Genomic DNA, 15,087 nt, shown 5'->3' with positions numbered 1-15,087 from the left:
ATCATGGTGATTTAGAGACACAGAGTCTCTTGGCCAGAGAAGGTAAATCGAGGACCAGAGGACACAGATTTAAGGAGAAGGGGAAAAGGTTTAATCGGAGCCTGAGGGGTAACTTTTTCACACTAAGGATGGTGGGTGTATGGAACAAGCTGCCAGAGGAGCTAATAGATGCAGGGACTATCCCAACATTTAAGAAACAGTTAGACAGGTGATAACAGCTGGGAGGAGACTGTCTCTGAATCTGGCATTTCCCTATGTTCAAGTTCAATTATCTCTGCTTGTCCCCCGCCCCCCACCTCCCCTCCCCAGAATAACTGCAGGGAAATGGCTTCTGTTTGTTCCATTTGTCGAGGGCACATTAACACCAGGTCTCTGGGCATCATCTTTCTGCCTTGCCATTATAATCTTTCAAGAGACAGGGACAGTAATGCATGCAATCAGGAACCAGCCACTGCTCCCTATAAGAGCAAAGTGCCTCACCTTGTAATCAGAATTATCTCTTGAATATCGCTTGAGTAAAAGATATAGAATGGAAACAGACCCTTCGATTCACCGAGCCCACGCCGACCATTGATCACCCGTTCACACCAGTTCTGTGTTATCCCACTTTCCCACCCACTCCCTACACACTAGGGGGCAATTTACAGAGGGATGATCAGCCTACAAAGCCGCACGTCTTTGGGTTGCGGAAGGAAACCGGGGCACCCAGAGCAAACCCATGTGATCAGAGGAGGAATGTGTAAACTCCACTCACACACGGTGTACAGTTTAGTTTAATGTCACGTTACCAAGGTACAGTGCAAAGTTTTGTTGAGTGCTATCCATTCAGAACAAAGACAATACATGATTGGCCAATTTAAAAATATATATATATTTGTTTGTGGGCTGTTGATGTTGGGGGAAAAGACAGGCAATTACTGTTCACCCCTAAAATGCCTGCATTAAATGTCATTTCTGGAGTCACTTACCGGCAAAACAGGTTCAGGATAATTTCCTTCCCTCAAGGATATTAGTGAGCAGATGGATAGTTACGTAGAAACGAAGACCTACCAATTGCCACCACATAATGTGGCAGCATATACTTCACGGACCAGAGAGATACAGCATGCAAACAGACCCTTCAGCCCATCTTGTCATTCTTTTTAATCTCTGCACATTCCTATCAACTCCCCGCTGAATTCTAAAACTCACCACACACTAGGGGGCAATTTACACTGGGCTAATTAACATACAAACCCGCACGTCTTTGGGATGTTAGTTTAGTTTAGCCGCACAAATGAAGTTTAGCCGCACCGATCCCCGCAAATTAACACTACCCTACACACACACGAGGGAACATTTTACATTTATATTTTATTTACCAAAGCCAATGAATCTACAAACCTGTACGTTTTTGTAGTTGAAGAAACTGGAGCACCCGGAGGAAACCCGCACGGTCACAGATTGAACCCGGGTCTCCGGCGTGATGAGGCAGCAGCTCTACCCGCTGCGCCACAGTGCCGCCCAGAATCTCTCCGTTCTGTTATGCCTGATATATGTTTTACCACATTTATTTGTTTGTGGGGTGTGGCTGTTAGGGGGAAGACAGGTAATTACTGTTCATCCCTAGATATGCCTGCTTTAAATGTCATTTCTAGAGTCACCTGGCAAAATAGGTTCAGGAAAATCTCCTTCTCTCAAGGATATTAGTGAGCAGGTGGATAGTTACGTTCAGTAGAAACAAAGAACTGCAAGTGCTGCTTTATACCAAAGATAGACACAAAGTGTTAGAGTAACTCAGCAGGTCAGGCTGAAAAAGGATGGGTGACGTTTCCAGTCAGACCCAATTTTCAGAATATGAAAACAATTATATTTAATCTAATCATTAGTATTAAGACTGTTTTTTTTTAAATGACAATTATTTAATTACTTGAATTTAAGTCCTCCATCTGTTGGGTTGAGATTTGAACTCATGGCATTGATTTAATCCTCTAAAACTCTGGCTTCCAATCCAGTAACTTATAGAAACATAGAAATTAGGTGCAGGAGCAGGCCATTCGGCCCTTCGAGCCTGCACTGCCATTCAATATGATCATGGCTGATCATCCAACTCAGTATCCCGTACCTGCCTTCTCTCCATACCCCCTGATCCCTTTTGCAACAAGGGCCACATCTAACTCCCTCTTAAATATACCCAATGAACTGCCCTCAACTACCCTCTGTGGCAGAGAGTTCCAGAGATTCACCACTCTCTTTGCGAAAATATTTTTCTCATCTCGGTTTTAAAGGATTTCCCTCTTATCCTTAAGCTGTGACCTCTTGTCCTGGACTTCCCCAACATCGGGAACAATCTTCCTGCATCTGGCCTGTCCAACCCCTTAAGAATTTTGTAAGTTTCTATAAGATCCCCTCTCAATCTCCTAAATTCTAGAGAGTATAAACCAAGTCTATCCAGTCTTTCTTCATAAGACAGTCCTGACATCCCAGGAGTCAGTCTGGTGAACCTTCTCTGCATTCCCTCTACGGCAATAATGTCCTTCCTCAGATTTGGAGACCAAAACTGTATGCAATACTCCAGGTGTGGTCTCACCAAGACCCTGTACAACTGCAGTAGCACCTCCCTGCTCCTATACTCAAATCCTTTTGCTATGAATGCTAACATACGATTCGCTTTCTTCACTGCCTGCGTTGCACCTGCATGCCTACTTTCAATGACTGGTGTACCAGGACATCAAGGTCTCGTTGCATCTCCCCTTTTCCTAATCCAGTAACTTATCTGGAAGGAGACAATGAGTGAGTGAGTGTGTGAGTGAGTGAGTGTGAGTGTGAGTGTGAGTGAGTGTGTGAGTGTGAGTGAGTGAGTGTGTGAGTGAGTGAGCGAGCGGGCGAGTGGGCGAGTGAGTGAGTGAGTGTGTGTGTGAATGAGTGGGTGAGTGAGTGAGTGAGTGAGTGAGTGAGTGAGTGAGTGAGTGAGTGGGTGGGTGGGTGATTGAGTGAATGAATGAGTGGATGAGTGGATGAGTGAGTAGTGAGTTGAGTGAGTGAAGTGAAGTGAGTGGATGGTGGAAGTGAGTGAGTGAGTGAGTGAGTGAGTGAAGTGAGTGAGTGTGAGTGGTAGTGGAGTGAGTGAGTGAGTGAGTGAGTGAGTGAGTGAGTGAGTGAGTGAGTGAGTGAGTGAGTGAGTGAGTGAGTGGGTGGGTGGGTGATTGAGTGAATGAGTGAGTGGATGAGTGGGTGAGTGAGTGAGTGGGTGATTGAGTGAGTGAGTGGGTGAGTGGGTGAGTGAGTGAGTGAATGAGTGAGTGAGTGAGTGAGTGGGTGAGTGAGTGAGTGAGTGAGTGAGTGAGTGAGTGAGTGAGTGAGTGAGTGAGTGAGTGAGTGAGTGAGTGAGTGAGCAGAAGAATGACCAATGTGCGTGTCATTCTTGATGTTGTTGCTGACCTTCCCGAGGCAACGTGAGATATAAATGGAGTCAATAGAAGGGAGGTTGCTTTGTGTGATGGTCTAGGCTGTGTCCACCATTTGCTGCAATCTATTGCGGTCTTGGGTGGAGCTGTTCCTGAACCAAGCTGTGATGCATCCTGATAAAATCCTGCATCTGTAGAAGTTGGTGTGAGTTATACGGACATGCCAAACATCTTAGGACTTCTAAGGAACTAGAGGCATTGGTGTGCTTTCTTGGTCATTGCTTCAATATGGATGGGCCAGGAGAAGTTGTTGGTGATATTGACCCATCTTTCTTCTCTCGACAGCGCGCCCAGGACTGACCGATCACAGGGCAGGTGTTCAAAGTAAGGAGCCGAGGCAGGTAGAACACAATGTGCTGGAGTAACTCAACGAGTCAGGCAACATCTCCAGATGGCCTGGGTAGGTGATGTTGTGGGTTGAGACCCTTCAGTCAAGGTAGGTGCGGATATTCAGCCCCTTTAACCCTGCAATATTCATTAAACACGAGGCCATTATTCCCACTCCTCTGACTAATGCCATGAGTAGCTGAGTAATCCTGGCCCATTGACAACATCTTAGTCAATATCTTCCTGATTATTGATACCCTCTTATGTACAGCAAGTTCATAAGTTCTAGGAGAAGAATTAGACCATTTGACCCATCAAGTCTACTCTGCCATTCAATCATGGCTGATCTATTCTTCCCTCTCAACCCCATACTCATACCTTCTCCCCATAACCCTTACACTGGTATTCATCAAGAATCGATCTACTACTGCCTTAAAACTATTCATTGATATAGACTCCACAGCCTTCGCTCTCTATTTATCCGAAGCCTTCCAAAGTATTCTGGAGGAAATTGGACCTGTCAACCTTCGTGCTGCTCTACCTCCTGCCTTTGTGGTGATCACCGTAATCTCCGCCGCGGTGAGCAAGAAGCTATGGCTGAGGAAAACCAGCGGTGCCGTCACAGTGACCCAGGCTGCCACTCAACGCCGCAGGAAGATGAGGACCATCAAGATGATCGTGCTGTTGGTGGTGACCTTTGCCCTCTGTTGGTTTCCCCTCAACATCTACACCCTCCTGCTCACCGGCCAACGTGTCCAATTCAACAACACCCTCTACTTTGCCTTCCACTGGGTGGCCGTGAGCAGCACCTGTTGGAACCCCTTCATCTACTGTTGGATGGACAACAGGTTCCGCTCCGAACTCATGACCCTTCTGGCCAAGTGTGGGGGGAGAAGGAGGAGAGGAGGCAAGATCCTGGTGCTCACCGTGGCCAGCGGAGTTGGGAGGCAGTCGGGGGTGAGATTGGAGGACAAGCCTGGCCCATCCACGGAGAATATGAGTTCCTACCTTGATGGGTGCAGGGGTAACAATGGGGAGGTGAGTCCCCCTTAGACTTTACAGATACAGTGTGGAAACTTGGTATCATATTCTGCCCAGGTATTATTGGCCAAGGCATCTGGTGTAGCTGCTGAAGTAACTCAGCAAACTACCTGATCTCCCGGTTCCTCAGCACTTTAACTCCCCCTCCCATTCCCAATCTGACCTTTCTGCCCTGGGCCTCCTCCATTGTCAGTGAGGCCCAGCGCAAATTGGAGGAAGAGCACCTCATAATTCGCTTGGGTAGCTTATACCCCAGCAGTATGAATAATGACTTATCTAACTTCAAATAGCCCTTGCTTTCCCTCTCTCTCTATCCCCCTTCTCCTTCCCAGTTCTCCCACCATTCTTACTGTCTCCGATTACATTCCATCTTTCCCACCCACACCCCTGGCATCAGTCCCGAAACGTCACCCATTCCTTCTCTCCAGAGATGCTGCCTGTCCTGCTGAGTTACTTCAGCGTTTCCTACGTGTCTGTTGTGTTGGTGTGTGTGTGTGTGTTGCGTGTTGTGATATGTTGTGATATGTTGTGGTGTGTTATGTTATTTGTTGCGTTGTGTTGCGTTGTGTTGTGTTGTGATCAGCTCAGTTCAGTTCAGATTTTAGTTTAGAGGCACAGTGCCGACCAGCGATCACCCCATACACTACCACTATCCTACACACTGGGGACAATTTTACAATTTTTACAGAAACCAATTAACCCACAAATGCGCACTTCTTTTGAATGTAATTTAGTTTAGTTTAGAGATACAGTGCAGAAAGTGGCCCCGTGGTCCACCGTGTTCATGCCGACCAGCGATGCTCACACACTAACACTATCCCACCAACACGAGGAACAATTTACAATTTTACCGAAACCTACAAACCTGTACGTCTTTGGAGTGTGGGAGGAAACCGGAGAGCCAGAGAAAACACACGGCCACAGGGAAATGGACGAACTCTGTACAGATAGCACCGGTAGTCAGGATCAAAGCAGGATCTGTGGCGCTGTAATGCAACAACTCTACTGCTGCATCACTCTGCTGCCCAATGTAAGTAATTACTGATTAAGGAGAACTAGACTAAGTGGGGCTCGTTGGGTCCCATGTTCACACGGGAGGGCTGATCCCCCAACGCAATATTCCACCTCTCCACCAATTCTAATATTGGTGGCCAGTGGGGGGCTTTCTGGAGCGCTAGTATGAGTGTTGTGGGCCGAAAGGACAGGTTTCCAGAGGGCTGGTACGGACATTGTGGGCCGAATGGATTCCTGGGCTGGCAGCTCATTCACAGACCTGGTGGGCTGGCAGCTCAGTCACTCAGGCCTAGTGGGCTGGCAGCTCAGTCACTCAGGCCTGGTGGGCTGGCAGCTCATTCACTCAGACCTGGTGGGCTGGCAGCTCAGTCACTCAGGCCTGGTGGGCTGGCAGCTCAGTTACACAGGCCATGGTGGGCTGGCAGCTCAGTCACTCAGCCCTGAAGGGCTGGCAGCTCAGAAATTGCCAGAAATTCTGCCCAAAACAGGTGAGAGACTCTGTGAGAGAGAATGGGGAGAGGGTGGAGAATCAATTTTAGACATTTTTCATCTTTTTCTGCAGTTCACAGCAATGAAGGTGGAAAGTCTATCCTGGCCTGGATCTCACAGGAAGCCAATGAAGAGAGGAAGAAAAATACTGGGGTGAGGTGCAATACTTGCAGGGGGAATACTTACTGATGGGCTGAAGGGACTCCTGGGCTAGTACATGCCTGATGGGCCAAAGGGGCTCTTTAAAAAATAAATCTGAGTGAAATTTCAGTGATCTGAGTGAAATCTCAGATAAGTTGCATCCAAGAGTACTTAAGGAAGTAGCCCCAGAAATAGTGGATGCAGTAGTGATAATTTTTCAAAACTCTTTAAATTCTGGAGTAGTTCCTGAGGGTTGGAGGGTAGCTCCTTGGAGGGAGAAAACGGGGAATTACAGACCAGTTGGTCTAACATCGGTAGTGGGGAAAATGCTAGAGTCAGTTATTAAAGATGGGATAGAAGCACATTTGGAAAGTGGCGAATTCATTGGACAAAGTCAGCATGGATTTATGAAAGGTAAATCATGTCTGACAAATCCTATAGAATTTTTCAAGGATGTAACTAGTAGAGTGGATAAGGGCGAACCAGTGGATGTGTTATATCTGGACTTTCAGAAGGCTTTCGACAAGGTCCCACATGAGAGATTAGTATGCAAACTTAAAGCACACAGTATTGGGGGTTCAGTATTGATGTGGATAGAGAACTGGCTGACAAACAGGAAGCAAAGAGTAGGAGTAAACGGGTCCTTTTCAGAATGGTAGGCAGTGACTAGTGGGGTACCGCAAGGCTCAGTGCTGGGACCCCAGCTATTTACAATATATATTAATGATCTGGATGAGGGAATTGAATGCAACATCTCCAAGTTTGCGGATGACACGAAACTGGGGGGCAGTGTTAGCTGTGAGGAGGATGCTAGGAAGCTGCAAGGTGACTTGGATAGGTTGGGTGAGTGGGCAAATGCATGGCAGATGCAGTATAATGTGGATAAATGTGAGGTTATCTACTTTGGTGGCAAAAACAGGAAAGTAGACTATTATCTGAATGGCGGCCGATTAGGAAAAGGGGAGTTGCAACGAGACCTGGGTGTCATGGTACACCAGTCATTGAAAGTAGGCATGCAGGTGCAGCAGGCAGTGAAGACAGCGAATCGTATGTTAGCATTCATAGCAAAAGGATTTGAGTATACGAGCAGGGAGGTTCTACTGCAGTTGTACAGGGTGTTCGTGAGACCACACCTGGAGTATTGCATATAGTTTTGGTCTCCTAATCTGAGGAAAGACATTCTTGCCATAGAGGGAATACAGAGAAGGTTCACCAGACTGATTCCTGGGATGTCAGGACTTTCATATGAAGAGAGACTGGATAGACTCGGCTTGTACTCGCTAGAATTTAGAAGATTGAGGGGGGATCTTATAGAAACTTACAAAATTCTTAAGGGGTTGGACAGGCTAGATGCAGGAAGATTATTGCTGATGTTGGGGAAGTCCAGAACAAGGGGTCACAGTTTAAGGATAAGAGGGAAGTCTTTTACGACCAAAATGAGAAAATCATTTTTCACACAGAGAGTGGTGAATCTCTGGAATTCTCTGGCACAGAAGGTAGTTGAGGCCAGTTCATTGGCTATATTTAAGAGGGAGTTAGATGTGGCCCTTGTGGCTAAAGGGATCAGGGGGTATGGAGAGAAGGCAGGTATGGGATACTGAGTTGGATGATCAGCCATGATCATATTGAATGGCGGTGCAGGCTCGAAGGGCCGAATGGCCTACTCCTGCACCTATTTTCTATGTTTCTATGTCTATGTTTCTATGAAAGTCACTTTTTCTGGACTTTTCCTGGCCTGGCACGGGCCTCTTTAGCCAAATTTTCCCACTGCCAGGCCCCAGGTGGTCAAGATGTGGAGACATACCTCCAACCCCCTTACCCTGAACACAGGATCCTACTCCATCATCAAGTTTGCTGATGACACTGTGGTGGTGGGCCTGATCACCGATATCGATGAGAAGTCGCTGATCTGGCACTCTGGTGTCAGAATAACAGCCTCCTCTTCAATGCCACAAAAGCTAAGGTGCTGATTGTGGACTTTAGAAGGGCTCAACAACCGAGGACGTACACGCCACTGGAGATAAATGGGACTACTGTGGATAGGGTGAGCAGCTTTAAATACCTGGGAGTCCACATCACAGAGGATCTGACATGGACAACACACACTGCCGCACTGGTGAGTAAGGCAAGGCAGCACCTTTACCACCTCAGGCAGCTGAGGAAATTCAGTCTCTCTGAGGATCCTTCAGTGTTTCTACTCTGGGGCTTAAGAAAGCATCTTGACCGGCAACATTTCAATCTGCCCAGGACAGGAAGGCTCTGCAGAGAGTAGTGGGAACTACACTCACCCCCCTGCAGGACCTATACACCAGGTGCAGATCCAGAGCCAGCAACATAATGAAGGACCCCTACCACCCCAGCAACGGACTGTTCCAGCTGTTACGGTCAGGCAAGCGCATCCGTTGTCACACTGTGAAAACAGAGAGGATGAGACAGAGTTTCTTCCCATAGGCCATCAGGACTGTAAACCTATCTCACCAGAGACTAATTTACTGTTGTGTTGTGTCTTTTTAAAATAAAATTATTCTAAAATGTAAATACTGGTTCTGTTCTGTTGTTTTTACCCAATCCCCAGGCATTGCCACTTTCATTTCACTGCACATCTTGTATATGTATGTGACAAATAAAGTTGACTTGACTTGACGGGTGGTGATTCTGTGGAATTATTTGCACAGAAGGCTATGGAGGCCAAGTTAATGGACATTTTGAAAGCAGAGATAGATTCTTGATTAGTACGGGTGTCAGGGGTTATGGGCAGACGGCAGGAGTATGGGGTTGGGAGGGAATAATCAGCCATGACTGAATGGCAGAGTAGACTTGATGGGCAGAATGGCCTAATTCTGCTCCAATCACTTATTACCTGCAAGGGCTTTCGCTAAGATTCTCAGTTTCCTCCCACAGTCCAATGTTGTACAGATTTGAATGATAATTGGCTTGGTATAAGTGTAAATTGTCTCTAGTGTGCAGGATAGTATTAGCATGCAGGGATCGCTGATCGGCGTGGACTCAGTGGGATGAAGCCCTGGATCTCTAATCTCTAAACTAAACTAAAATGGAGTCCCATCCCGAGTAGATAGAACCTTCCCATTGAAACACTTACTAATTATTTGAATCTCAGTAGATTACGATACAACGTATCTGATTTCCTTTGATTCATTGTTGGTAGGTCACAGCATCAAAATGAACTTGTAAAGCATAGAATCGCAGATGCTGAAAATCTGAAATAAAAGTAGAAGAAATTAAAAAAACATTCAGCAGGTTAGGCAGCAGTTATGGAGAAAGGAACAGTTCAGTTTCGGATAAGAGACCGTTCAGCGTAGAATAGAGCAATAACACGTTATGTGGGGTGGGGTGGGATGGAGTGGTGGAACAAAGGGGATATATTTGATGGGGCAAGAACAGATGAGGAAACGTAGTATTTGGGGTCAACAATTAGAATAAGATGATGGTACAAGGAACTGCAGTCCAGACTATACTAACAGAACAATAAAACGGACGTGTATGAGATTAGACTCACCCAGAGGGTGGTTGCAATCTGGGACAAGCTGCCTGAGATGGTGGAGGCTTGAACTTTTCCTGCGGCTGCAGGAGATGCTCCACTGTAGGGTGGCTGCTCCACTGGAAAAGCTTCACCACTGCAACGCCAGCAGCTCCACTGCAACAGCAACTCCATTGCAGGGAGCGAATCCACTGCAGGGTGGATGCATTACTGCAGGAGTTGCATCACTGCAACATCTGCCCCACTATAACATCTGCCCCACTGTAACATCTGCCCCACTGCAACATCTGCCCCACTGCAACATCTGCCCCACTGTAGCATCTGTCCCTCTGCAGCATCTGCCCCACTGTAACATCTGCCCCACTGTAACATCTGCCCCACTGTAACATCTGCCCCACTGTAACATCTGCCCCACTGCAACATCTGCCCCACTGCAACATCTACCCCACTGCAACATCTGCCCCACTGTAACATCTGCCCCACTGTAACATCTGCCCCACTGCAACATCTGCCCCACTGCAGCATCTGCCCCACTGCAGCATCTGCCCCACTGAAACATCTGCCCCACTGCAGCATCTGCCCCACTGCAGCATCTGCCCCACTGCAGCAACTTCCCCACTGCAACATCTGCCCCACTGCAACATCTGCTCCACTGTAACATCTGCACCACTGCAGCATCTGCCCCACTGCAACATCTGCCCCACTGCAGCAACTGCCCCACTGCAACATCTGCCCCACTGCAACATCTGCCCCACTGCAACATCTGCCCCACTGCAACATCTGCCCCAAAGCAACAACTACCGCTCGAGTCCCTGGCGCCACCCGGGGGAGGGGCTGAGGCGGCCGCGGGCGGGGCTGAGCGGGATGAGCGGTGCAGGCACACTGTCCGAGACAACCCGGGGGGGGAGGGGAGGTGCTCACGCGCGCTGACGTTGACGGCGAGCCCGAGCCCCGCGGCCCCTCCCCCTCCGGCGGCGGGAAAGCGAGGATGGCGGGAAACTCATGACGGCTTTTGCCGCCGAGGGCTGAAGTTGTCCACGTAACCCGCGCTCTGGTTGCAGCGCCGCTCCGCTCACGTGAGGCGCCGCCAATGGCCTGGGGGGTGTCGGCGATTAGTTGTGTGGTGGAGTTCAGTTGTGTGGAGTTTAGTTGTTGTGGAGTTTAGTTGTTGTGGAGTTTAGTTGTTGTGGAGTTTAGTTGTTGTGGACTTTAGTTGTTGTGGAATTTAGTTGTTGTGGAGTTTAGTTGTTGTGCAGTTTAGTTGTTGTGGAGTTTAGTTGTTGTGGAGTTTAGTTGTTGTGGAGTTTAGTTGTTGTGGAGTTTAGTTGTTGTGGAGTGTAGTTGTTGTGCAGTTTAGTTGTTGTGGAGTTTAGTTGTTGTGGACTTTAGTTGTTGTGGACTTTAGTTGTTGTGGAGTTTAGTTGTTGTGGAGTTTAGTTGTTGTGGAGTTTAGTTGTTGTGGAGTTTAGTTGTTGTGGAGTGTAGTTGTTGTGCAGTTTAGTTGTTGTGGAGTTTAGTTGTTATGGAGTTTAGTTGTTGTGGAGTTTAGTTGTTGTGGAGTTTAGTTGTTGTGGAGTGTAGTTGTTGTGGAGTTTAGTTGTTGTGGAGTTTAGTTGTTGTGGAGTTTAGTTGTGAGGTTTAGTTGTTGTGGAGTTTAGTTGTTGTGGAGTTTAGTTGTTGTGGAGTTTAGTTGTTGTGGAGTTTAGTTGTTGTGGAGTTTAGTTGTTGTGGAGTTTAGTTGTTGTGGAGTTTAGTTGTTGTGGAGTTTAGTTGTTGTGGAGTTTAGTTGTTGTGGAGTTCAGTTGTGTGGAGTTTAGTTGTTGTGGAGTTTAGTTGTTGTGGAGTTTAGTTGTTGTGGAGTTTAGTTGTTGTGGAGTTTAGTTGTTGTGGAGTTTAGTTGTGAGGTTTAGTTGTTGTGGAGTTTAGTTGTTGTGGAGTTTAGTTGTTGTTGTTGTGAGTTTAGTTGTTGTGGAGTTTAGTTGTTGTGGAGTTTAGTTGTTGTGGAGTTTAGTTGTTGTGGAGTTTAGTTGTTGTGGAGTTTAGTTGTTGTGGAGTTTAGTTGTTGTGGAGTTTAGTTGTTGTGGAGTTTAGTTGTTGTGGAGTTTAGTTGTTGTGGAGTGTAGTTGTTGTGCAGTTTAGTTGTCGTGGAGTTTAGTTGTTGTGGAGTTTAGTTGTTGTGGAGTGTAGTTGTTGTGCAGTTTAGTTGTTGTGGAGTTTAGTTGTTGTGGAGTTTAGTTGTTGTGGAGTTTAGTTGTGAGGTTTAGTTGTTGTGGAGTTTAGTTGTTGTGGAGTTTAGTTGTTGTGGAGTTTAGTTGTTGTGGAGTTTAGTTGTTGTGGAGTGTAGTTGTTGTGCAGTTTAGTTGTCGTGGAGTTTAGTTGTTGTGGAGTTTAGTTGTTGTGGAGTTTAGTTGTTGTGGAGTTTAGTTGTTGTGGAGTTTAGTTGTTGTGGAGTGTAGTTGTTGTGGAGTTTAGTTGTCGTGGAGTTTAGTTGTTGTGGAGTTTAGTTGTTGTGGAGTTTAGTTGTTGTGGAGTTTAGTTGTGAGGTTTAGTTGTTGTGGAGTTTAGTTGTTGTGGAGTTTAGTTGTTGTGGAGTTTAGTTGTTGTGGAGTTTAGTTGTTGTGGAGTTTAGTTGTTGTGGAGTTTAGTTGAGGTGGAGTTTAGTTGTTGTGGAGTGTAGTTGTTGTGCAGTTTAGTTGTTGTGGAGTTTAGTTGTTGTGGAGTTTAGTTGTTGTGGAGTTTAGTTGAGGTGAAATTTAGTTGAGGTGGAGTTTAGTTGAGGTGGAGTTTAGCTGAGGTGATGTTTAGTTGAGGTGGAGTTTAGTTGAGGTGAAGTTTAGTTGAGGTGAAGTTTAGTTGAGGTAAGAGTTGTGAAATTTAGCTGACGCGATGTTTAGATTTAGTTCAGGTGACTTTAGCTGAGGTGAAGTTTAGTTGTGAGGTGGGAGGTTTAGTTGAGGGGCGAGGTTTAGTGAGGTAAAGTTTAGTCGAGGTGAGGGTTTAGTCGTGGTGTGCGGTTTAGTTTAGGTGATGTTTAGCTAATTCTTCTTGTGTTTGAGGCAGCAGAGGTTATATAACGCCCTCCAGGCACTGTAGCCAGTTCAGTGTGCTGTTGTCGAGGACCGTGAGATCTACCCCTCCACCAGGGGGGTGGAGGACAGCAGTGCTGCGCTGTTTGCTGATCTGCTCCACACATGCAGGCTGCAGATGAATGCAGCCCGCAGCGATGCATGTTGGCGTTGAACCAGAGGTTCAACACATTGAGACAGGGGTTTCACTGAGGTGAGGTTTAGTTGAGGTGAGGTGAGGTTCACGGCGAGGGGTTTAGTCAAAGTGAGGTTTAGGTGTGAGGAGTAGTTTAGCAGTGAGGAGTGAGGTTTAGTCGAGGTGAAGTTTAGTCGACGTGAGGTTTAGTTGAAGTGGGGTTTCATTGAAGCAAGGTTTAGTGAGGTGTGAAATTTAGCTGATGTGAGGTATAGCTGAGGTGACGTTTGGTTGAGGTGGTTGAGGGGTTTAGTTCTTAAGCCCTTTGCTCCTCTAGGGAGCATAGGCCATTGACAAATGTCATCCACCTCACTCGGTTGTTGGCAGTTCTTTCGAGATCTCCCCAGTTGAGCCCACTCTCAGACATTTCTGTCTGGACACCTCTTCTCCAGCTGTTCATGGGGCGACCTCTTTTCCTTTTTCCTTTTTCCTAGGGGGTTCCATTTCAGGGCTTGCCGGGTGATATTTGTGGTAGGTTTCAGCAGCAGCGGCTCAGAGTCGCCTGTCTTCGAGCAATGCCGGCGGCTGCCCATCTTGATCTCAGTGTCGGACTGAGGGGAGGGGAAGGGGTGGAGGGCTGTCGGCCAACCTGGCGGCTGCAGAGCCGGCTGCAACTCCGGGGCTGCCCCGCCTGCCCAGGGCAACCTCCGGACAGGGACGGGACACCTGGGAGGGGACGGGGACGGCACAGCAGCAACTCAACAGCACCCGCAGCGATGGAGAGCCGACCCCGACTACGGACGAAACGCAAGCCTGCACACAATGCAGCACAACCGTTGCCAAGACTGTTTTATAGCTAGTGACCTATGACCTGGGCATGTGCAGTCGGAATACTGAACTCACTTATTCGGCTGTGGGGACGCAACACCATGGATCCAAAGTAAAGTAAAACGGAATAGACTTCGATCAACATCCTGCGTACACTGTTCCGATCACCGCAGTTGCTGTTCGCTCGGTGCAACATTTCTTCCGCAGATTCTGACAACAGATCGTAACGTAACGATCAAAAGTGAAAGCAACCGTCAGCCAAACGGAACAGTCCGTGGTTGTGACTCGCAGGACAAGTATCACAGCACACAACGGAGATGTGAGCAAGAAATTAGCAAACAGATAAAATTAACCTGCTCCAGTAAAATAGTGAAGACAACCACCATCAGTTCCACCAGATAGCGAGTGATGCATTTAGAGAGATCACATTTACCCCGAGAAAAGATCACAATCGCCGTTATATTAAATAAAAGAAATGTGAAAAGAAATAATTAAATTCAAACAGTCCTGTATTGTTCAGTGTACCTTGACTTGCGTGGGACGAATGATGGCCCAGACCAGCCCCCCCTCACCTTCCCAACCCCCTATTCCACCACGAGATCTCAGCAGTTTCACGCTCTGAATTCGGCAGACAGATGTGAAAACTGGAAGCCGAGCAATGATTCAATTAGTGCATGGCCGGACGTCCTGACAGCCTTTGGCACGAGGTAATATTGGTGCGGAATCCCACCGATTGTTTGCTTTGTATGCATACTTACATAATTCTGGCATTGGGCGGTGTATATTTCCATTTTTATCTGATCCATCATGAAGCATGAGGTTTTGCATCTGACCCCCAAGCATAATAATTATTGTAAAGAGATTGGCAAATTGCGGGAGATGCCACATGCAGTGGAATAGTTTCTGTTCATTTTACTTTTCGTTCTGTCATGGTCATAGTGTGGAAACAGGCCCTTTGGCGCAACTTGCCCACACCGGCCAACATGTCCCAGCTCTACTGGTCCCACCTGCCTGCGCTTGGTCCATATCCCCCCAAACCTGTCCTATCCATGTTTCTGTTTAACTTTCTTATAACCATATAACCATATAACAATTTACAGC

The 15,087-nt window shown here is 47.2% G+C and overlaps 1 pseudogene; it reads left to right on the top strand.

Moving 5' to 3' along the window:
* Positions 1 to 3,038: 3,038 nt before the first annotated feature.
* LOC116969982 lies at positions 3,039 to 14,388 on the top strand (annotated as a pseudogene).
* Positions 14,389 to 15,087: the final 699 nt, after the last annotated feature.

The sequence above is a fragment of the Amblyraja radiata genome, unplaced genomic scaffold (assembly GCF_010909765.2).
Source record: "Amblyraja radiata isolate CabotCenter1 unplaced genomic scaffold, sAmbRad1.1.pri scaffold_460_ctg1, whole genome shotgun sequence".
NCBI lineage: Eukaryota > Metazoa > Chordata > Chondrichthyes > Rajiformes > Rajidae > Amblyraja > Amblyraja radiata.
The sequence above is the reverse complement of the archived record's forward strand: the minus strand, read 5'-3'. Positions and strand labels throughout refer to the sequence as shown.